Source organism: Chamaea fasciata, unplaced genomic scaffold, assembly GCF_029207755.1.
Source record: "Chamaea fasciata isolate MVZ Bird 193981 ecotype frontalis unplaced genomic scaffold, bChaFas1.0.hap1 SCAF_5, whole genome shotgun sequence".
Classification (NCBI taxonomy): domain Eukaryota; kingdom Metazoa; phylum Chordata; class Aves; order Passeriformes; family Sylviidae; genus Chamaea; species Chamaea fasciata.
Genome location: NW_027094090.1, coordinates 72,834,570 through 72,858,645, shown reverse-complemented (window position 1 = coordinate 72,858,645; position 24,076 = coordinate 72,834,570). Strand labels below are relative to the sequence as shown.

The 24,076-nt window shown below is 36.8% G+C and overlaps 1 long non-coding RNA gene across 1 annotated transcript; it reads left to right on the top strand.

The window, feature by feature from the left end:
• Positions 1 to 574: 574 nt before the first annotated feature.
• Positions 575 to 22,897, top strand: LOC136290017 (uncharacterized). Its single transcript, XR_010720924.1, has 7 exons — positions 575 to 642; positions 2,593 to 2,706; positions 3,491 to 3,650; positions 7,850 to 8,291; positions 14,124 to 14,358; positions 20,224 to 20,435; positions 22,188 to 22,897. It is a non-coding gene; the product is annotated as an uncharacterized lncRNA (long non-coding RNA).
• Positions 22,898 to 24,076: the final 1,179 nt, after the last annotated feature.

Sequence of the window (24,076 nt, the reverse complement as noted above, 5' to 3'; positions counted from 1 at the left end):
TCCTTGTTTCCTGCCAAGACTAAATTCTGTTTTCCAAGACTAAGTAAACTTGGGATGAAAACAAGAACATGAGTTCTTTAATGAAACAGTGACGTGTATTGTTGATTTTTCTGAACTGTGCTCTAAGAAGGAAAAATATATTCCTCTGAACATTATTGGTCACATAATGAAGAGGATAAATACATGAAGTCTTGTAAGGTTGTATTTTAGATACTCCTCATGAAATCCAGCATTAGCCCTAGATTTCACAGAATCACAGAATAGTCGAGCTTGGAAAGGACACTAGAGATCATCCTGTCCAATCCCCTTGCTCAGCCTACAGGAGGTTGCCCCAGAGTGTGTCTAGACAGCTTTTGCGTAGTGCTAAGGAAGAAAATACAATTTGATCAGACTTGTGTTCATATGTGGAGGTCACTCTCTTGTTCTTTCCATTAAAATTGGTGAACGTTAAAGATATGTTGCACTTAGGCATGACGAACTTCTACTACAGCATGAGTGAAACAAATCTGAATATTGTGTTGATTCAGGGTTCCCTGATTTCTTTCTCATTAATGTATTTGTTTACCTTTCCTAGGTTTACCACAAATCAGTGGTGCTAGTTTACCTGGACTCTGTGATACTGGAGACCTGCCTCAACATCTGGTGAGAGTGACGGCAGTGATGGTGCCTCTGTCTAAAGACATAGATCAGTGATGATGTCTGTCTATCTAAAATTGCAGGCTGCCCTTGATGCCTTAGGAAGGCTGACCTGAAATGGAGACTGGACAGAGCTAGAGGATAAAGTAGATATTTATTGAAAGGCGTTTAGGGTACACCTTGGGCAGGACAGGGCCTGACCAGGGCTACACCCAAGGTGGACTAAGAATGGTCACAAAATGGCTGACCAGCCACAAAGTGTTACACTTTTATAAGTTTTGGTCCATTTGCATATTGGGGTTTAATTGTCTAATTGCAGCTTCAGGTTGTGAGGTCCCATCCTTCTTGTTCCTCCCTCCAGCCCACTGTTGTTTGTGCTTTTGGGCCTGAAAATTGTCCTTGGTCTTCATCAGGAAAAGGATTTGTTTTGTCTCCCTACTCTATGAAGAGTGCTGACTGACACTTAATATGAGGCTCTGAACTGCATCCCTAGGCAGCACAGAATGTGAAAAACATGAAAGCTAAAACTTAAGGCATCACCCTAAACGATGAACATAACCAACAGAGTATTATCCAAAGCCTTTTTCCAACAGGTAGAAAGACTGTCCAAGTCTGTTAATTTTCAACAGCAATTGTAGCAACCATTGTTTGGGAAGGTGAAGTTTCCAAAGTGTGGAAAGGCAGACCGTAGTTCATTGATATACCTGGAACATGAGAGCACTCAAGCCCAAGTGTCTTTTTCAAACAAGTGACAAAGCAGGTATTTTGAGGACCAAGGTGGTGAAAAGCAGTGCACGCGTAGCTGTGGCACATGCAGCCTTTTCCTTGGAAGCCAAGGAACTTATCACCAGCACAGGTTCTACACCTGTTCTTCAAAACCCTGCTTTTGTGTCCTAATCAAGCTTTAGCTTCATTTCAGCCAAAGAGAGCAATAGGTAAAGGACTGGACAATCCAACCAGCCTTTGCTTACAGGACTGGTTTGGGTTTGCCTACAGCAGATTGCAGTCACTGCAGAGTAAGCATTGCCCAAGGCAATGAAGCACTCCTTCAAATTTTATAGTTCTTTAATGGCTTTTATCAGAAAGGGAGTGTTTAGGCCTAAAAAGAGGATAAGTATGGAAGAAAACCACCAGCTCTGTCCAATGGGACCACTTAGAATGAGAATTAGTCATAAAACTTAACAAATGCTGGAGACATTTACAACTCTCTTCTAATGTAACGGCACCTATACCAAATACTTATATTAAATTGCAAATTTTATGTTCCATAATACTATGCACAATAAATTAGCAAAGCCTGTATCAATCTCAATGTGAATATGAAGACAAACCCGAAAAATCATGTTTATTGTTAAGGATAAATAAAGTAAAACACTTTATTGCTCAGTGACAAAAGATTGTAAAATACCTTGCAAAAATAAAGCACATGCAATAGTCCATAAGAACAAAAGGATTGTCTGATTATGAAAAAGACCTAAAATTCAGGAGTGAAGAAAAAATGAGGTTTAATGCTACTATTTGGTATAAATTTTAACTTATTCCAGTGAGAATGAAATAAGAAACTGTAAGGAAGTATATTCTTAGATTAAAAAAAGAAAGTGTCTTTTGAAGGTTAGTACTGTTATAGCAAAAATTGGTGGTTTACTTCATAGGAAAAGTAGCAGTTAGTTTTTTGTATACATTCAGGGTTGTTTTCACAAACTTTGAGATAGCAAATACTACTTTCTCTTCTTGGATTTAACTTAAGTCATGACTAGGAAACAACCTTTACTATTGTAAGAAATTAAATACAATTACTTAAAGTTTGTCATCCTAATCGATCACAAGAGGTTGTACAAGATGTAGGAAAACAATTTAGGTTTGGCTGTGCTGCCTTCAGGCTGTGTGGTAATGCAAGTGTGTGGAGTGATGATATATCTATATGTATGTATCTATATGTATTTTTTTTAATTACAGGGTAAGAAAATTCAGATTCTAAGTCCCTAAAACTGGTTGTTAAATTCCTACAACACAAATAGAAGACATCTGGATATTCCCTTTTTTCTCTGAGCAGTTTCTGACGCCACATGTGTGAGTAAATATTGGTATAATTAATTCTCATAACCTTTTAAACATGTAGTAATTTTCTACTAAAAAAAAAATGAAACAGGGAAATTGTGCTTTAGAAACTTACATAATTCAATATTGCAAAGATTAACCAACCCTGAAATAGTATAATAAATGGGAGACAAGAGATGTTCAGGATACAAATGCATGACCTTTGAAAATAAATATATAAATAAATAAATAATGGGATTGTCAGTTGTAGTTGACTGTGGTTAGGTTTTCATTGGAGGCAGCAGAACATTGATTCAATAAAACATCATTCAGCAAACTGTCCTTTTTCAGCAAGGCACATAAATATTTGCCTAACTTGTTTAAATCCCACTAAGCTTACTTTGCTGAATCAAGTAGTGGGGAAAACGATGCTGAAAAGCCAGGTACAAATTTCTGATCTCATTAGCACCTTGCTTCCTCTTTATACCTTTGCTACTCTCTTAAATCCCTCCCCAGTTTGTACCTTTGACAACTGAATGCCTCTTTATTCTATATGAAAAAAAAAATTCAGTCCTCTGAAACAACAGTGTTTGGTGAGGCGGGTATCTGCATACCTGAACCCCCTGCTCAAACTGGAATTCTTTGTGCCTGCCAAAGGGGAGGAGAATGAAAAACCAACTCGAAATGGAGAAACCCACACTGCTTAATGCTGATTACCCATTGTTGCTTTGCTATATTTGCTTTGTTGTGTTAACTGAGTTTTGTTTCTTTTTGGATGATGTGAATTGTCCTGATATATTTTTTGTGCTCATAAAAGTTTACAGAAGCACAGTGAGAGTGAAAACTTGTCTTTGCTCCCAAAGAGCTGGTTCTAGTTCTGGCCAAAGTTAAAGGCTGGCAAAAGAGGATGACAACTCCTTTTGGACGACTGGAAATTTTGCTATAAGGAGCATTCATTTGCTCTGGCTTTGCCTTTGGTAAGCGTTTGCTCTCTGGGCAGGGGGACTGGAGCAAATGCCATGGGGAGTGGAGCCAAAAACCTGGCTGGGTTTGCTCCTCAAGCACTAAAGAAAAACAGGGTTGGCCTTAGCATCCAGCAGGCCAGCAAAAGCAAAGTTGTCCCAGGTCTGGTCATAAATAAAAATTACTATTATTTTAATTTCCAAGAAAATTTCAAAACACTCTGTTATTTCTGCCACTAAGTTCCTATCACTTTCACTGTTATATGGCAACTATATTAAAATATTGATAGCCCTAGAAAATATAAAACCTAAAATATGTATCTATTTTGATAGGATAACCATGGCTGGTGATTAGATTATATTAGACTAGGGCACTGTCCTCAGATGTAATTCACTTTTTGGTGGAACAATTCACACTTCAATGGATCATCCATCTTCTGGAAATCACATAGTTTGCATAAAACACCTGAGAAGGTTTCCAATAGCAACCCAAATTTTCTAAAAAGGAAAATCATTAGAAATCAATATCTTCTCCTTACAGAGAAAGATAAAAAAACAAAGAGAGGAAAATGATGAAGATGCAAAGTTAACAGTTTTTTTATGAAACTTAGAATTTACTGTAAAAAATGGAAAATTTTTCTTGATAGAGTTAATATATAAGTGAGGATAGCTACACTCAACATAGTCCTCCAGAAGACCACTGCTGCCTATCAGACAAAAAAGTAGAAGCTGTTCCAACGTATTCCAAGGCTCCTCATGGCAGTACCCATTAGCAAAAGACTGAACATGCATTCATAGCTAAGGAAAGAAATACTTGTACAACTGGCTAAAAGAATAAATGAAGGAAAGGATTAGTCAGTCTTTTGTGTGCTAACGTAACAAAAGGGAAGTAAGAAAAAGGTTCTGAAACTTCATCAGAAGTTACATTCTGTTACATCCTAGTAACAGAAGCTCCTGGATTGGCAGCAAACTCTCTATCCAGATCAGTGGGAGAGTTTCTGGCATATTAATGAAATTTTGTTGCAAGTACTCTTTAAGTAAAAGCAGAATTGCCACAGCACAGGATTTTATGGTAATGGAGGCTGAATAATGAGAAAATGGAGAGTTGTCATCTAATCATGAAGATCCCTCCCTTTGAACATAAAATGCATAAAATATCTGAAATATTAATATAATTGTACAAGGTCCTGAAAATCACAATGAAAATATTTTATGAGTATCCTTAGTGTGCCTGTGACCTATAGAGATCATTAATTTGAAGTCTAATAGCCTACCTGATACTGTACAGCTTCCACAACCTGATTTGGCAGAATTGTATTATATGTATAATATTGTTAATAATGTATAACATAATAGAATGCCACATGGTATTATAAAAAACAGGAGAAGAAGATAATTATCAGTATTACAATATGCCAGTAAGAGATCAAAGAATATGAATGTTATATGGACAAATGAAAGTCTGATGATGCAGTAATTTGCTTTTCGAGGAAAGATTACAGCACTGGAAAAAAAATGGACAGAATTCCCATAGCTTTTGTCTTTAATAAAGAAAAAAAAAAAGGAAAAAAAAAGTAAGTGTGTAGAAAATTAGAGACTCAGTGCAGTAAATTTTTCTCACTTAAAAATATAATTTAAATGATTAGAAAGCACTGTAATTTTTTTCAGATCGAGGATACTTGATTGTCCTTATCATCTGTACTTTTCTGCATCCCTGCCTGATATACCTCCTTATCACTTAACTAGCTAATCAATCACTAGACTTTCCCCTACATTTTAAACACTGCAGAAAAGTGTCTTTCCATAGCAAGAAAGGTGGCAATGTGTTGCCCTTACTCTGAATCACCTCTGCTCACTTTATCATCTACATCCCAAAGCTTTAAATAAATCAATTATATGTTGGAACTCAACGAGGCCTCCAAGAATTGCACAAGTAATATTTATTAAATGTTCACTTTATTAGGATTAAGATTGCCTGTAGTTGTAGAAGTCTTCTGAAAAAAAAAAAAAAAAAAAAAAAAAAAAAAAAGTAATTAAAAAGAATGAACTGAAAATGATATATTACAGCAGTCTGCACAGGCAAGACATTGCCTCTAGTGGACCAGGGCCTCACTTAACTCTGCAGGGAGTAGGACCAGAGAGGAGCACAGAAATCTTCACCTGACTTATTCCGACAAACCCAACCAGCTTAGCCTGCCAGTGCTTTATTGTCCTGCTGAATGAGACACAGTGCTCTGACATCTCCTATCTCAAAACCTAAAAATGACTCTTAATTTTCAGCATCTTCACCTTCTTCCTTTCTTTATTTCTGATCAGAAGCACCTCATTGGGCCAAATTGTGTGGAGCCCTCTAGCCTTCTGCTGCCCTTTGGTTTTGAGGGGAAATGGGATATATAAGAACAAAAAATATGGTGATGCCATCAGAACTTTTTGTTCTTTTCCTACCAAAATATCCTATTTTAAAATGAAATTATGCATATTGCAGGATTCCACTGAGAAACACATTGGTGCTTTAGATTTAATGCAGGAAAACTGGTGACTCTCCGTTAGATTCAACGATATATATATATATTAAATAAATTATGGAACTTACCATTTTTGGAATAGATTTTTGTTGGCTACTTGGATGTCTCAGTGTTACCACAGTGATATTTGAATGTAGATTTGCTGGTGCTTAAGAGATCGGCTGAAAAAATTTGCATGAGAGAAAAATGAGGGGTCCCAGTTGTAGACTCAGGGTGGACTAAATGATGCAAGGTCACCAAAGAATTTGGTCTGAAAACCAGGATGTTTTTCCAGAAAGGTAAGAAATATAAAGTATTTGGTATATTTATTAGGAACTTATATGTCTTTCCTTTCTCACTGCATTCTTCATGAAATGATGAGTATCCTATCAGAAGAATGTAAAAAATATTCCTGCTCTATTCCACTTCTACCTTCCACTTCACAGATCTTAGACCCTGCTCCTGAAGTTTGTGTGACTGACTTTTGTAAAATGCTCTGTGAAATAACCTGAGTTAAAACTCTTTGAATGACTACACTCCCTTAAATCTCTTACCTCTTATTTTGTTGCTACTGCTGTTTACAACCAAGAGTATCTGAAAGAACAGAAAATCTTGCATGAATTAGGGATAATAGAAAGAAACTGTATTTTTACATCAAACTACTAAACATGTTTGTGCTCACATTCACATGCTTTTTCAAAGGGTATTTGATGCCACACAAACACCAATCCCCAAAACATGTAGTATGAAACTCATTTATTTGCTATCACATTTATTTGAAGAATAAAGTTAATAAGAACAGACTTTCGTCAGTGTAAACACAATGCGTTGCCCTAGAAGAATCCTCACTACTCTTTCTATAACATCAATGTAAATAAAAAAATAAATTCTATTGATAGTACAGCAACATCTGTGAATGAACCCCAAATGAAAAGTATGAGTGTGATACAAATACCTGGTGAGAGACAGTCCTGACTTGGAAGAGCTTAGAATTTAACTAAACAAAGCAGACCAGGTGAAGAAAGAGGAGGTAGACACAGAGGGGTAAAACATCCTGCTTAGTGTCACAAACAAAATCATTGGAAATAGATCCCATGTCACTGAACTACGATGCCTCCCCCAGTGATGCTTGTGTAAATGCTGACTCTTTTTTTGCAGTGCATGTGCATACATTAAAAAAAAATCCCACAGTGCTTTCTAGTTATTTAAATTATATTTTTAAGTGAGAAAAATTTAGTCTGTATTTTGCATTGAGTCTGTAATTTTCTACTTTTTTTTTTTTTTTTTTTTTTTTTTTTTTTTTTTTTTTTTTAATTATTATTAAACACAAAAGCTACAGGAACTGTGTCCAGATTTGATTCAAGCAAAAATTAGTGGTGGCAACGTGTGCTCATCTGTCTCTCTGAAAGGCTAACCTGAGTTTCAGACTCCAGATAACTGCAGTGGTCACCAAAGCAAGCATCTCTTTAGCCATTAATAACAGAAATATTTACGTGAGGACAGAAATACAAAAGTGTGTTTCTCTAGTTACTACTGTTTTGGAAAGTGATTTCTGTACCTGTTAATCTATGACAACTGATGGGAGAAACTTATTTGTGGTTCCATTTGATTGGTATTTCATCACATACATATTTTGATATGTTTTAGAATCTGATTTAGTGTCCTGTGTTTTTCTTCTGTGTATTGCTTGGAAAACCACATATTTCTCAGGTGCTCTACACTATGAAGATAAGGAGCTATGAAGTTTTTGGAGGACATATGAGAAACATTCTCTTTAGAGGATTTATCTCCATGAGAAATGCATCTTTGTTTCAACACGATCACTTCCCCATCATCAAACTGGAGGAGAGAATCTTGGCTGCTCTTTGGTGACTGCTAATTGAGCTGCCTCAGATCAGTGCTGAGCTACTCCAATGGCATTGATTGTGCATTTGTAATCAAGACTCAAAAGGCTATCATAGGATTAGGTGCAAAATCAAAAAATCTTATTGAAAAAGAAAATCTGCTGAATCTAGCAACTTTAAAGTACTGTAATATTCAACATATAAATTTAACGAAGACTTAAATGACAACAAAGTAAGAGAGAAATCACAGAAACTTTCAGAGCTCCATATTTCCATAAGCACATATGCTGGATATGTAAACCAATATGGTAAGTTACAATTTCTGATTTTTTGAATTCAATCTACCAACAATCTACACATTTGAATACTATTATCAATCATAAAATTTTATCTACAAATTACTATTAGATGGTCATAATTTGGCAGCTATTTTCCTTCATGCTATTGGCAACTAAATACAAAAAACTGTATTTGATGGTCTGACATTTTCAATTTTCATTTCTCATTTCAATTTAGACTTTTGCTAATACTGCTCTCTGTGCAGAAAATATGCATGTGCCTTCAAGCTATTTTGAAACACCACTTGTTCTCCTTTATGTTTAATTATATTATAGTGACCCCAAATATTACCTAATGTTGAGGGAGAATGCAAAATGGAGACAGATTTAAATTTCTCATTTCTGCAAAATCTTGTCTTGGAAAACCAATTTATTTTAAGATCTGTCCAGGGAACAGCTTGTCTGTTTTATTTTTTTCCCTTCTCTAATTGCTTGTATGTTCAAATTCAGCAAGTGACTATATTTATAGTTAGGTTTAATCAGCAGGATTCTTTTCATTCTTAGCTTTAAACACATGTAAGGATTTCCTGGAAGAAGGATTTTAAATATTGTCTTTTAATTGCATTTTCAAGTGTTTTACCTCCTCCTTTATGCTTCTCCTAAGAATTGTAAGAAAACATAATTTAGTGCTTTCTTCATAATCTGAAATTTTTCACCTGGTATTTGTATAAAAAAATAATGTTTTATACCCCTTCCTCTAATATTGACCTGATATACTCTTAGGTACTTCTATTTTTATTAAAATCAGGAAAAATAATAGTTCCTAAACAAAGTTTGTCACTCCACTGCTGTAAATATACAAACAAGCAGTACTCTATAATAATATTTGCTTTTACAGTCTCAAACTGGAAGCTTAAATGATTGCAAGTGCAAGATTCCATCAATAATATTAATGGAAATAATTTAATATATCCTTTTGAGCAGTATAAATCTGTTAGTCTAAAAGATGTGAGGCACATATACAAGTTGACAAATATGCTGTGCCATGCCCCCTGAACTGGGGTCACTATCTATGAATGAATTGAAAATGCCCTTTATGGGATATTTTGTGTGCTCACTAACATCAAACACCATGTTTTGCATACACTTGTATGATTTGGTCCGAGGGTAGAATTTTCCTCCAAATTTTCTTTCTTACAACACTTGCAGTACTTGTGCCCACGGCCACATCACACTAGCTACAGATTGGACCTCTTGACTTGCAGAAGTTAGAGATGGAAGAGATCTATTATGTCCTTTACTCCATTCCTCTGCTCATGTGAAATTGTTCTGTGCAATCTTTTTGGGAAGATACTGCCAAATATAATCCTGCCTAGGCAAGGGGATGGTCAGATGACCCACCAGGTCCTTCCCATCTGAAATATCTCTCATGTTATGACTAACTTCACTGTCCTTATCTCCCACTTACAAAATGCAGGGACCAGGCATCTTCATGGGAACTGCTCATGCCACAGGCTCTTGCTGCTGCAGTTGTTGCTCTCTCTTTCAAGCTCCCTCCCCACTGTAAGCTGTCATGCATGAATTTCTTCTTCCACAATGTGTTGAAGCTCCTGTCTGTTGTGGGCGCATGCTGAAGTGTGAATTATATTGCTGGGCCAATATATTTTTCTAGCTTTTGCCATTTCTCTCTGGAAAGGCTTTCTTTTTGCTTCTGCCATTATCTGTTGTAAGAGCTGAAGCAAAGCAATGATAACTTTCATTCTGAAACACACAGATAACATCAATGAAAGGATGTTAAGTCATCTACATAATTAAATAGCAATTGGCCTTAGCCATTACTCATTATAGTGTAGCTTTTTGTCATTCTGTTTGATGCTAAAGGATGTTCAGCTGCTTGTAATTGATAGAGAGGTTTAATCTGCAGTGGTTTCACTGTAATGAGCCAAGCATGAAGCCATTTTTTATGTTAAAAAGGCTAAAAACCCCTTGTTTGGGAGTAGGCATGGGGACAATGCTTGGGGTACCTCAAATTCCCCAAGTATAAAATCTTTTCTTCTCTATTAGTTGATTTTCATAAAGTGTTATTTGAGCAAAGATTGCTTTTGCTTCAGATGTAAAAATGCAGGCCTATTCACAGCAGTTGAATCACACTGAAACCATCAGAATAATATGTTTCTAATCTAGGGACTCAGAATAGTAGAGGGCTAGAAAGAAGCACTGAGAATTTTGCCAGAAATTAATCAGGAAAAGAGCTTTCCTTGGTCTCTGAATGAGGCTTCTGCAATTTGTAAAACAAAATGGATGCATTTGAAGAGGAATAAGTGGATTATGTCGTGCAATTGGGTTTTGTGAAATTTTAAGCAAAATCCATAAATATCAGGTTTGAGGAGAAGTCAACAAGAGAGCTTTGTAGATGGCTCCTTTTTATTATTATTATTATTATTTTATAATAATATCACAAACATATTGATGCTCATGGCTGGAAATAGCATTATAATTCACATTATCTTAGTTAAGTCAGCAGAAGAAGAGACATGCAGCTGACTACACTGTAGGGTTCCGATCTGCTGCCTTTGAACAAACATTTGCAGTGCCTTTAAAGTATCACCCAGCTGTTTGTCACACCTCTGTTACTGACAATTTTTGCCTCTGTGGCAGGAACAGCAGAAAATAGGTGATATTTACTTACAACTCAGATGCTCCACTGACTGGAGTGTCGATTGGTGTGAATCCACCTTTGTGGAATAATCTAATACTCTGAGTTGCTGCTGCTTAGGCAGAGGCAAAGCTTTTGTTTTGTCACCACCAGAACAGTGGCAGAGCAGTAGATATGACAGCTGGAGAATAACTAGCAAGAGAAAGTCTGTGAGCCCTAAACCAGATGAAAGACTGAAGAACCTTTAGGCCAATGCTAATGATCATCAGCTATCCAGGAGGCAGAATATCAATAAAAACTTAAAAGCACTCCTTTTTCATCCCTTATAAATTAACCCTGCACCAATGGGGAGGAATTCCTCTGAGATAAACATGTCAAGATATTGGGAGGCTCGAAAAGTGCAGGAAATACCAGAAGGAGAGCAAAACCCGAGAGAAGAACAAGAAATCAAACTACAAATCAAAGCAGAGACAAAACCAAAAACAGACAAATAAACAAAAAAAACCCCAGGCTTCCTCATCCTGAGCAGTGAGGCTAGTCAGGAAAACACTCCTTAGGAACTAATATTTAGCTAAATTCATAGGTTATTTTAGTTTGAAGAGAGCTCTGAAGGCCCTCTAATCTATCTCACTGCTCAGAGCATGCGCTGGCAGATCAGGTGGCTGAGGGTTAGGTGTGGCTGGATCTCGAGCACCTCCAAGAGCAGAGGTGACATAAACTCCCTGACAGTCTCTGGCTGCCCTCATTGCCATGCAGTTCTGAAGACAATATTGAGAGGAGCAAAGCAATCAGGAGAATGAGACTAGAAGTTCTATACAAGACCCGTGCTTTGCTCCTCGTGAAGAGGTGACATGGGGGAAATCATATTCTTTGTGACTTTGAAAAACCTTTTAGCATCAGTGGATTTAAATGAAGTGTAGAGGATGCATTCCTAAGCATGGAGTTGTAGTTGATCACCGAGAAGTGACTTGCCTCAAGCAGAAGCCTAGAGGGAAAGACACTTTTGTGATTAACATGGTTATTTTGTTTTCTGCATCAAATGGGTACAAATCTATTTCTGATAGCTAAAAGTTTTGAACTGCCCTCCAAGAAATTATGAGTTAGACTTTTCATGTTACTGAGAATTTGCTATACAATGAGATTTTTAACAGTTCTAGGATGCACAAACACATGACTGTAAAAGGAAGAAAGGAATGTATGGATCCAGGGAAAAATACAGTGAGATTTACTATTTTTCACTTTGGTTGTGGGTTTTTTCTTTGAGAAAACATTAAAATGGCAATAGCATTTAAAGGAAAGAACATTGCTTCTTCATCAACAGAAAGGAGAAAACAATATTGTTGTTTCATACATAACCTAAAGGCATGCTTTAATGTGATTTTGGTGTAGAGCTCAATTCTAAGATAATCACAATCACTAGAAAAAACAGCACAATCATTGTCAAATAAACCTTTATTCCTTTTGATGCACCAGTCTAATTAGAAGTGACTGAATTTCCATCCCCTAAGAAATTTCTGATATTTGATTTGATTTCAAATCAGTTTCATTGGATCTCACATCAGGATGAAAAATTTATGTTTAATTTTTTTTGCCAGAACATGTATTCTAGCTTTCTCAAAATATTGGTTTTTCACTTCCCTACTGTGTTATCAAGTGATAAAATTATATGTTTGAAACAAAATATCTCAGTAATATCCTACATAATTTTTAAATTGAATTGATGTGTTCCAAGGAAATATGTTGATATAATAAAATCATCATTAAATAATGAACTCAATGAACTGTAAAACTAAATTGAATTCTTGCCATAATAAAAGTAATCCCTGATCCTAAAAATCTTGTAAATCTCAGCTCCTAATCAGTAACAACCTTCCACATGTGATTCTGTCAAATCACAGGGAACAGTAGCCAGCTTCTGGAATCATTCCTGCATAGTCTTGCTTTTGCCTTGCAAGATTTTTTTTTTTTTTTTTATTAATATGCACTTCCCTTTCTATGAATCAATAATGTAAATCAATATAATCTGCTGGCATGAGTCAAATGACTTATATACCCCAGTTTTAGCAATTAATATGGTACAGGTAGGAGGGTTTGTTCTCCAAACTGATTCATCACTGGTACTCCACTTTGGGCTAGGTGAACATGCATCATGATTTTCCAGTAGCTTATGATTTGTGACTTGAAAAATCAAATTGAAAGAATTTGTAATATTTTGCAGTATTCCTATAAAATTTCTCAGCCATCCTGTGATCACCTAATAAAAAGAAAAAGAGTGGTGTCCCATTTATCAGGCTGGTCAGTTCTTCCCTGTGAGAAAGCTTTTGATTCCTTTTTAAGGAAAAATGAAAGAGAATTTGGGGATCATAGCAGATTGATATGACATATTACATGACCAAGTCCATGCTCCTGACAATTCAAGTTAGTCCTAATAATCAGGAATTAAACTGTTATTATAAACGACTTTAGGAGATAATTTAGCCTGTAAAATTTCTTTTAGAAGGTCATTAAGAGCTTCTGGGGATTTAGTGGATCCAAGGACCGCGCAAATCTCCTGCATTCTACTGTTGTTTCCTCTCATAGCTCCTGCACAAAGGTCTGCCTTGGGTTGGACCTCCATGTAGCAATCCTGCTCTACAGGAATGCTCAGTCACTGTGGCCCTTAAGGACACAGAGCATGGACACCCATCCACGTGTAACTAAGGAGTAATGCCATTTGGGGTTCACCTTTCTTCCTTTTATATGTTCTCCATATTCTCTACAGATGTATTTGTAGCCTTTTGTATTAGTGGCTAGTTTTCCCAGTAATTTTCCATGGTCTTTCCCTAGGCAAAGAAAGAAAGACAAGACAAATTCCAGAACTCCAAGCCCCAAAGGGTGGGAGGCTCCTATTCTATCTTGGTTCTACTCCTGGCTACCAAGGTTGGGAACAACTCCTGGAGATACATCTCGTAGACAAAGTGAAGCTAATACTAGAGGAGAGAAAACTTAGAAAGGGCTTGACCTGGAGGAAAAATTCCATCACCACTTGTCCTCCTAACTGGTGCTTTTTGTCAATTATGCTAATTTACTGAAATTACAAAAATTATGTTCACCCCATGTAAGTGGGTTTTTGTGAACATCTTTCCATAACTGCCCCTGAAAGCCTTCAATAAAAATCTACTTTTATATTACCTCTCTACTGAAATTATCTCAAATTTCATTTCCAGGTTGGGAAAAAGTCAACAGAGGAAAGAGCTGCCTGGCAATGGGAGTGGAAGGAAGAAGGGAATCCCATGAAAAACGTCAAGAACTGGCCATGCCAGTTCATGGAGTCTGTAAGGGAAGGTCTCTGGGGTCACACATCATTGGAAGATGTATCCAGATAACCTGGTAAAGCATTGCAGAAGCAGGGAGCTTCTCCAGGAGACCGCCTCACTCCGACGGGAAGGAGGAAAAACCAAGGTAGGCACTTGACTTGATTTTGAATATGTTCTTTGGGGGAAAAAGGGACAGACACCAAAGCTTTTTCTTTGGCTTTACCGCATTTTGTACTATGAAGGGAAATGAGGCACAAGATGGCATTTATTAGAAATAACAAGTCTGAAAAAGGAATTGAAAGAAAAGAAAGTGTGGCTAAAGACCAACTTGCCTGCAATCAACCGAAGGAACAACTCTCTGGGTTTTAAGCAAAATAGAGATGTAGTTCACCTTACAGTCCCAGAGTTCTCTTTTTTTCCTTATTTCACATCTAATTCCTTTTTCCAGAAAGCACTAATGTGATCATTTCTTAAAATATTTTTACCTGTAAATCTCTCTTTTAATTTAAAAAAATGCACTGAAGATGTGAAAGTAAGATGTAGAGAAGTGTCAAAGAGAGATTGCTCTAATAAGACATTCAGGGGTGATTTGATTTCCCTTGCTGTTGCAGTAAGTCAGTAGATAAAATCATATTTTAGACTCTCCTTAAATTTTAAAACAGTTCATGAGGAGTATTGATGACATGGCTGCTGAAGTTAGGTATGTCCTTTAATTTTTCAGTGAAGAAAAACCCTTGCTTCTGTTTCCACTAGAATACTAAACCAGACATGTATGTTAATAGAAAGAATTGAAGTACCATCCACCAGAACTTAAAGATTATTCAGGCATCTACAAATGCAAACGAGGGATGATTTTCCCATATTGAAGCTCTGGTTCTTAGTCTGTCTGCACTATTATATCTCTGCAACTGGGATCTACTTTTAGACCCAAATAATCCAAAAGCTTTTTTACTCTTTAAACTGTCATATATGTCAGGTATGCAACAACCTAATCCAAATACTATATGTCACATATACCCTTCAACAATTATTTCAATTTTTTATCAAATAATTTATATGATGAGTAGTATTTTGCTGCATTTGACTAGATGCTACAGCTTTTTTAGATAAATTATTTAGCAGACAACAGAAACATTCATCAAAGAACGTAATCTGAAGTATTGGATTCTTTTGGTATTTGACTGGCTTAAATAAAAACGTATCAGCAAAATGGAAGCTATGAAAATACAGTGATAAGACTACAGCAGCCTCCACAGAAGGCTTCTTAAACCAGAATGGAAATAAAATTAATCAAACCCATTGCTCAATGTTGATGTTCTGTTTCTCCTCAATTTCTTATTTATTTTTGTACCATAGGCATTAATTGTTTAATTGGAACAGTAAAGAAATTTTGTTGTTTACCATGTCACAGTGGTAACTCAGAAGGTGTACAGCTAGCTACTGAAAAAATGAAAAAGCAGAATATAGATTTAATGAGGTGATTTTCAGCTGTTCAGTGAGTCAATCAGAAATCTTAATAATGAGCTTATACTTTAAGACATGCTTATATATTTAGTGGGGGTAAGAACAAAGATGATAATGCTTTCATTGTGCGCTCTAAGGAAAAACTGGCTGAAGTAGCTCTACCTTTAGTGAGGTGGTCAGATCTGTGAATATACATTGATGCTATTTCCCCACAGCTGGTGAAAGCTGTACCATGTCCTTTGAAAAACCACAAGTGAACTCAGAGGGATCACTTTTGGAGTTCATGGCAGCAGCTGCAGAGTTGTTGTTATTGGTTAGGGTGAGAGCTCCATGGTGTGCAGACAGACACTGCAGGGGAATTTGGCACTGGGCAGCCCAGCAGGGAACCTGTTTCCGTGGGAGTGATGTGGCCCTATCAGGCTGCCTATATCAGCCTGAAAATGTTGTGCAGGTCCTTACCTGTGCAGAGCTGGAGCCTTGAACACAGCCCTTGTGCACCAGGGAACAACCTGCCTCGCCATGAAAAGAAGAGAACAGAATGAACTCTAGCAATTTTTAGCTTTATGGTCTTGATCCAAACCCCATTTGAAGTCTTTCTGCTAATTTCAAACTGGCTTTGGTCTGCTTACAGAGGGAAAAGGGATTTAATTGTCAAGGCAGCTGGGGGTGATCTTGTTTAAAGTGCCTTTGTAAAAAACTGATGGCAGACAACAGCTGATGGCTTAAAGACATACTTCATCAAAGTACACGTCCACTTCTGGTATTAAAAACTAATGCATTTGTCACATGCAATTGGGCCTAAAGAAGGCAAAAGTACTTCACAGCATGTCCCCTGAGAGCTATCATAAACAGATATCAGAAGAAATGCCAAAATCTTTAAGGCTTGACAGCAAATGATGTTTTAATTTAGTGGACATACAAAACTCTCTTTGACATCTAAATGGATGCTTGCCATTAGAAATCTCTCCCCCTTCCCTCAATATTTGTGACAAAAGGAGACATGTATACAAATGTAATTGTTTATTTTCATTTTAAAAGCTAAATTTGCATAGTACAGTAAAGGTTGCTTTTAGAATGACTGAGCCCACATTCCAAAGAGGGAGATGTTAGTAACTTGAAAAAAATTTTGTCTTAGAGTGGAAATAGGAACCTTCAAAACTGGATCCCTTTTCTACAGTAACCTCAGCAAAGGGTGGAGGATACTGGCATCCATAACACAAAGAATAATTTTTATCATCCCAATTCTTTACCACAGGATTAGCCTAGTGATTGTAATTACAGTGAAGCAAAAGTTCAAACTCTTGGACAGGGAATCTTATTGCTTTTGTAGCTGTTACCTGTGTTCAAATGTTTCTGTTGAATCCCCTGAAAACCTAACTACCAAATTATTTGCACTTCTAAACCCAATGCTATTAAACAAGAGGGACAGGACAAAACTACAATGTTGCAAAGCATCCTTCAGATTTCATAGTTGCATTTGTGATGCTTTCTGACCCCAAACTTAGAAAGGTACTTTGAAAGGAGCAGAGACAGCTCACTGTTGAAAGGTTCTGACCTTTCAGCAAGGTTGCCTGTTCATTTATATGCCTCCTGAACTACTCATCACCTTCATTTATGATTAATAAACTCCAGTCATCCTGTTTACACTGGATCACAAGCTCTTTATTGCCTTTTCTTTTTTGTATCCTTTGGTATAAATATAGAGTACAAGGTTTGGAGAATATATTGGACTTTGCTGTGAAAGATGTATAGCTACATATGCAAAAATTAATCAGGTAGGTGTTTACAACCACAATCACTTTATTCCAAAATTTGTGGTGAACTCTGCATGAGCTGTCTAAATTATAGTAGTGCTGACTTGAAGTCTTGGTATTTCAATAGCTGGGAATGATTATTCATGTGAATGATTTTGGGGTTTTTTTACATTTTTTTAAATCAGGTGACCTGGTCTGCCATGTAGCTGCCTTTCAAGCAAGCCCAATTACAGCGCAGGAGAGAAGGATTCAGGATTCATAGTTCTGCCACTTCCACTGGGACTGGAAATGAATGCAAAAATTGTTTCTTTCTAGACTTGTTGCTCAGTGCTCTAAGCTTCTCTGGCAGAGTCGCCCTAAGAGGGGACCTAGTTCCTGTCATCTTTTCTCCTAGAGGTCATGTACAATTTGAGAGGACAGGACTCCTCAGCACTAAACAAAGTAATGTTTTCTTTAGTCTCTTATCAAAATCTGGCCTGAATTATGCCTGCAAAGTGGAAAGAGGACTCCAAGTCTTCCTGTATCCTATTTATCTTCCTACAAAGACATACTCTTTTCTCTGCATGAATAATGTCTTGAAAAGCCACAAAAAATGTAAAGGAAAACTCGATTTTGCAGAAAAAAGTAGGAAGAGCTGTCTTTTAGATTAACTGGTTTAGATATAGCTCTTAACTAGTAGTTAATAGAATTGAAGTTTAAAAAACCTTCAAAAGGTTTAAGAACTTGTGATGTTCTGATGTATGTTCTTTCTGTGAGATGGGAAAAGACCTCTGGTGCATTTCAGGCTTAGTCCCCTCCCACAACACTTGCCAATTCATCTATTCCATTTCATAAATGAATCTGTCTTTAAGGAAACAGACTTTTTTTGATTTATTGCTTGTACTACATGTCCTCACAGGATCTGCAACATTCTAGAAACTCTTCTTTAAAGGTCCTCCTGAACACCTCAAATGTAGCTATTAACTCACTCCAGTAACCTTTTCCTGGTGGTTATCTGCTAATGTTGTAACAGTTCATGAATGTCTCTATGTGGGTTTTTAAATGAGATGACTTTGCTTTTTATTAGGCTCCTATAGTCACTTCTTTCTATTAACTATATAAGTGAAAAAATAAACTTTATTCTGGTTAGTATAGGTTCTAATAACAAAAACATTTTAGCTTGCATGAATGTCTTTGCATAACAGAGAAAGAGATGGATGAGAGTCTTGGGGGTGAATTTCTTGTTTCAAATCACAGATGGACAGTTAATTTCCTAGGTTTTGGTAGAGTATTTTTACAAAGACTTTTACACAGACTTTTATGCAGGAGGCAGGACTGAGTTAGTTTAATTTTAGCTGGCTAAAATTGTTGGTGGTTAGTCTAAAGAAATTATCTGGATTTCTTGAGTCAGTGACCAGAGATGGGCTGTAAAAACATCTTGCAGTTTGGGAAAAGTCATTCTGCAGCCATTTCTTTCTGTCTTAGTCTGTGTCTCTTTGGTGGGGGAGGAAATCTAGAGTAACATCAAAGACTATAGGACTTCAGATATTAAATAAGTCACAGCTTCCTCTGGGCCTGTTCTCCGAAAATGCCAAGGCATGTAGACAGTCTAGCAAATAATTTTAACTCAGAATTTTAATAATATATATTCTTGCATAGTTTTTTTTTCCTAAACACAAGGAAAACAGTTTTCTGGATGCAGCTACAGAATTTGTCAATTTTTAGGGTTCAGGTCTGTCTCCATGCCCATTTCCCAAACTCTTCAATAATTCCTTCTCCTTTTATTGAATGAATCATGTGAGATTATGTGTGCTCACTTTGTATTTGAATAGTAAAATACTTGTATAATGCAACCTCAGTTTCAGTGGCAACCCTGACATAATGCTGAAATACAAATAATAGAACAAATAAGATAAAAAATCTTATCCTGCATCTATAGATAAAAAAGGAACAAAAATCCTGAGCAGCAAGCCCAAAGCCTGTGTTCTTTTGGGCTCAAATGGGACTCACACTTCAAAGCTGAGAATAGTTGTCATAGTCCAGAATTCAAATTCACAAGTGAAGTTTGACTATGTCAGAGCTAGTTCTCTTAGCCTACATGTTGTAAATACCTTTGAACTCACTCCTATGAAACAGAAATGCTTTCTGAATAAAGAAGTTTAAAAGATAAGTGGCTTACCAGCTACTGTAATTAAAATCTAAAAGATGCTTTCCCAGCTGTTGCTTTTGAAGTTATGCTTAGTTGGTGGCTAGGTGCCAGCATTCAATTAGAAGTATGCATTTTTATTAACAGACTATCGTGTGTTATATTATGTCAATAATTCCTTTTAAATTAGTTCTTTTTATTTTTAGCATTAGTCACAGGTGTCCAGGTCATTAAATATTAAAATGGGCCCCACTGACAATTGTGCAACATCCTAAGTTTGTTTGGTGTTTTATTTGCGCTCCATTTGAAGTTCAAAATTAAAATATCTCTGAACTTCTGGAGAGGACGGTTTGGCCAAGATAAGTTAGTGCCTGAGGGGAAAAAATAAAAAGAGAGATTCACAGCCTATGTGCAACTTTTTGTGCCTGCATTTGGGTTTCTAATTATCACGGTTTCATTTCATTACTCATCATATGCCTGTTGCAAGTGGGGGCCTCATTATTTTCATTCACTTCCTTAGATGTCAAAATCTCAGCCTGAAATTAGTATGGTGAGGGAGGGGTTGCTATTCACAGGTTTTTAGAGGTTCTCAGTTCAGTGTCAAAACAATCAAGAATCATCTCCCTGAAAACAGCCTTTTTTCCACTTTCCCACCTTTTTATTGCAGGATTCACTTCACCAGACTTCAGATGGCTTCAGTGTAGATACCTTCATCTAGGCTTGACGACTAATCTGCCTAATTGAGGCAGTTATTTTGGGTTGAGAAGAATGAAGCCTGGAAGTGTCTTTTAGTCTTCCTCATATGTTTACAGGAGCTTTCAACAGCAGTCAGGCAGAGGTTTTCTATCTACTCTCTGAAGATGCCTGAAGTTACAAGAGGTATTCCAACCCACATTGTCTCTATTCATGGTTAAAAACCTACCCAGAGTGAAAAAGGGATTGAGGTGCATTCAGCTTTTTTCAGAGTACCAGTGGAAGTTCAGGATGCTGTGATATCACTTGAACCATAATATAAAGCACTGGATTTTTCTCTTTTTGTGCAGCTTACTATGGAATTGAAGATCTTTTGAAATACTTTGTTAATTACTAGATATTGATAATTGTTGCAATACAATACATAACCTATTGGTAAAATATGCATATGTAATCAGTAGTATCTTTCATTTGGGGCTTAAAATTAGTTTTGTCAGTAAAAATTAATTTATTTTTGCATAGTATTTGATTAGCTGCCCTCTTCATTTTGCACATGAAAAGTGTCATGTCTCCACAGTCACATTGGAAACATGCTAAAAGCTAGATGGAAACCTAGAAATCCTCATTTCTATTCCTGCTTTGATGGATCTTGTAGGTGTTACTGACAAATGCTATTTCTTGTTCTGTTCTGGAGGTGAGACCATAAGAAAGCAAGTGGTATATAAGCTCTTGTGCCACCCCATTTCAGCTACTCATTTTAACCTCAGCTGAAGAGGACAAACTCCTCATGACCACAAGTTAATTGTTGAAAAAATGAAAGAGAGAATAAGACATGTAAAGCCTATTTCTTGGTGAAAGCTTTTTAAAATCATTTAGCTAATTAAAAAATGCAGATGTTGATTTGAACTTTTACTCATTTTTCACTGGACTTTTAAAATTTTGGACCATAATATATTTTTAACCATCTGCAAATAGCTTAAGAAAACTGTACATGCCAAAGCATCCTTTTTATAACTGAACAGTTCTTTCAGTAAAAACCTGAATTTTCACATAGATCTGTGCAAGTGCTGGTGTTATGTTCTTTCTCTGGCCTATCATTGACACCGCCAAGAGCTACCTTCAGGAAATTTATCACTTCCCTCCATTTATACCCTGTATTTAACTGAATAGCAGTTGGTTACTGGCCTTTGCCAACAACAAATTATGAGTTTCACTGCCTTGTCCAGCTGTCTTGCAGGAAAGAAAGTCAATGTTTTTATTCCTCACCTTTTTCCTTTGTGCTGTACCTGACCATTCATTCCATAGAGGCCCAGCACTCTTAGTTTGGGGGGAAAAAAACCTCAAATAATCTTGACCTGTCAGTAGCCTGGGGAAATTGGTCACTTGCCATCCAACTCAATATCCCACACGTGAACACACGGGCTGCTTGTCCCTATATGTGTAGGCTAAGTGATGGATCGCAGGAAATAGCAAAATCTGCCAGGGACTTGGAAGGATTTCAATTTCTTTGGCTAGTCTGTGACCTATTTATGCGTGCTGTATTGATAAATGAAGTGAAAAATCTTTTACACCTTTCAATGAAGGGGCCGTTTGGTCTGGCAACGGCACTGACACTTTTAGTGATGTCCTATAGGAAACAGCTGGGATTATTAATTCATTTTTACACGGGTCACTAAGCATCCAGAAGTCAATATTTCTTTTAAATTGCTTTCAATCTGGACCAAATCCATTCTGAAGGTGAAAGGTTCCAGATATATACTGCTACTGGCCATTATTAGAGTCCTTTTTAAGTCATGCCAATTGTTTTTCCTTGGTTCAGCCTGAGAAGGACTGTGTTAGGATGAGCAGAAAAAGACTGCATGCTCTTTAACTTTTGTTTTTAGCTCATGGTGCAATTTCATATTTTAGTTCTTGGAAATATACTTTGTTTTATTACAGATGACACTGATCAGAGTGAAGAAAAGATGAGAAATACTTTAGATTCTGTGTCTGAAACAATTGCTCAGTGACTCAAGACTCAAACGTAATGATGAAGGAAGAATTGCAAGAAGGAAAGATTTACACAGGCACGGTTAAGGATAAAGCTGAGTAGAACTGCATGGTTTTGATTCCCAGAAATTTCTTCAAGACTGTAATTTGACTTTGACTTTGTGAAAAGACATACCTGCTGACTCTGACATTTGATGGAAATGAAAGCAAAAGTACTAAACTTCAAGGTGCATGATGGCAAAACTAAGGGTCTGAAATGTGACCTGAACATCCTCTGTCTTTGGAGGAGAAAGGAGGCAAAATGAAACTTTTTTGCTGACCTCTGGAGTACAACGTCCAGCTTTTCAGCTCTTGGCACTTACACTGCTATCTGGCTGGCTTAACACATTACTGATTCTCTTTTATAGTCCTTTTTTCAGAGTTGTGAATGACTAAACAGTCCCAGAGAATCAGGTCCTATACCTTACTTGGACATTAAACAGCTGGAAAGGGTATGGAGAAGAGCAGCTGTATCTATGCAAGGACTGGAAATGCTGCCTTGCAGAAGCATGTTAAAAATGAAATACTAGCTCTTTAAACAGATTAAAGATTATTTGATTTCAGTGTGTAAACTCCTTCTTGAAGCGATACTGATATAAGTGATATCTGAAATAAGAGAAATAAGCAATACAACACCAGGGGCAGGTAGATAAATCCATAAGTATTCACAGTAGATATATAAGCAATCCCTTCATCTTGGGAATTGGAATAGCAAGGAAAAAAATGGACCAGAGTGTTGGAGTCAAGCCTGCATGTGGTTGTGCATTATAGCCTACAGACAAGCAGAAATTAGTCCCACTTTAGGGATGTCTGGGTCAGTCAGTACAAGAGCTCACACCAGGTGGTTCTCTGGTGGTTTTGGGTCTTGGTATTGGCTGCTTGACAACCCTGGCTTTGTCCTGCCTCCAGCCTTGATGTGAGGTTTTGGAGTACTCCTTACCTCTGGAAATACCTGAAGGAGCTTTGAAGAAGACCAGTGATAGAAGTGGTCGTAAACTTTCATAAAAAGATCTCTCTTCAAAGAAAAGTTTTTTGTAGAAAAAAATCCCTTACTTTTGCAGATAGTTTTTTGAGTTTATGTCAGGAGATCCAAACCCAAATTATTTATTTTTGGGCTTGTTGGACAAGAAAAAAAAAACAACCTCAGTTTGTTCAACTGTCCAAGAAGAGTAATGAGCCAGTTCAATATTATTGTTTGGTTTGTTGTGGTGGTATCCTTAGGGATTCTCTGTTGTCCTAATTAATTCCGATCCCAACTTGTGGGGCTGATGGATTATTTGTATATTAAACAGCCAGATTTCTTCTGGAAGCAAGAACTGTGGGGCAGTGTGGAAGTTCTGGGTTGTCTTATGGAAGTGTCATCCCTTCAGAGTGCATAGGAAAAAAGAACAAGCATGCCATGGAATGATTTCTCAGTGTTAATAATCTGTGTTGTGGGGTTTATGATCAGCTGAGATATTATTGAGGAAAAAAAAGCAAACCAATTTTCCTTCTTTCCACTGTTATCACCTTTACCTTTATCTCCTCTAAGCTCTATTTTACTTTTTTATCAGTCATGTTGAACACTGGTAAGATTCTTCTCCATCCAACCTCAGGCACTCATTTTCAGGAAATTAACTTGGCATTGTAACAGCTCTTAACATCTGTGACTCTTGACTTGGAGAGAGTTGAATAAAGGAGCTAGGCAGAGCTTTAATTTATTGCCAATGATTTTTTTTTTTTTTTTTTTTTTTTTTTTTTTTTTTTTTTAACGAGGACTTTGCAGTTTGATTTTCACCTTCATTATGTTAAACCTATTT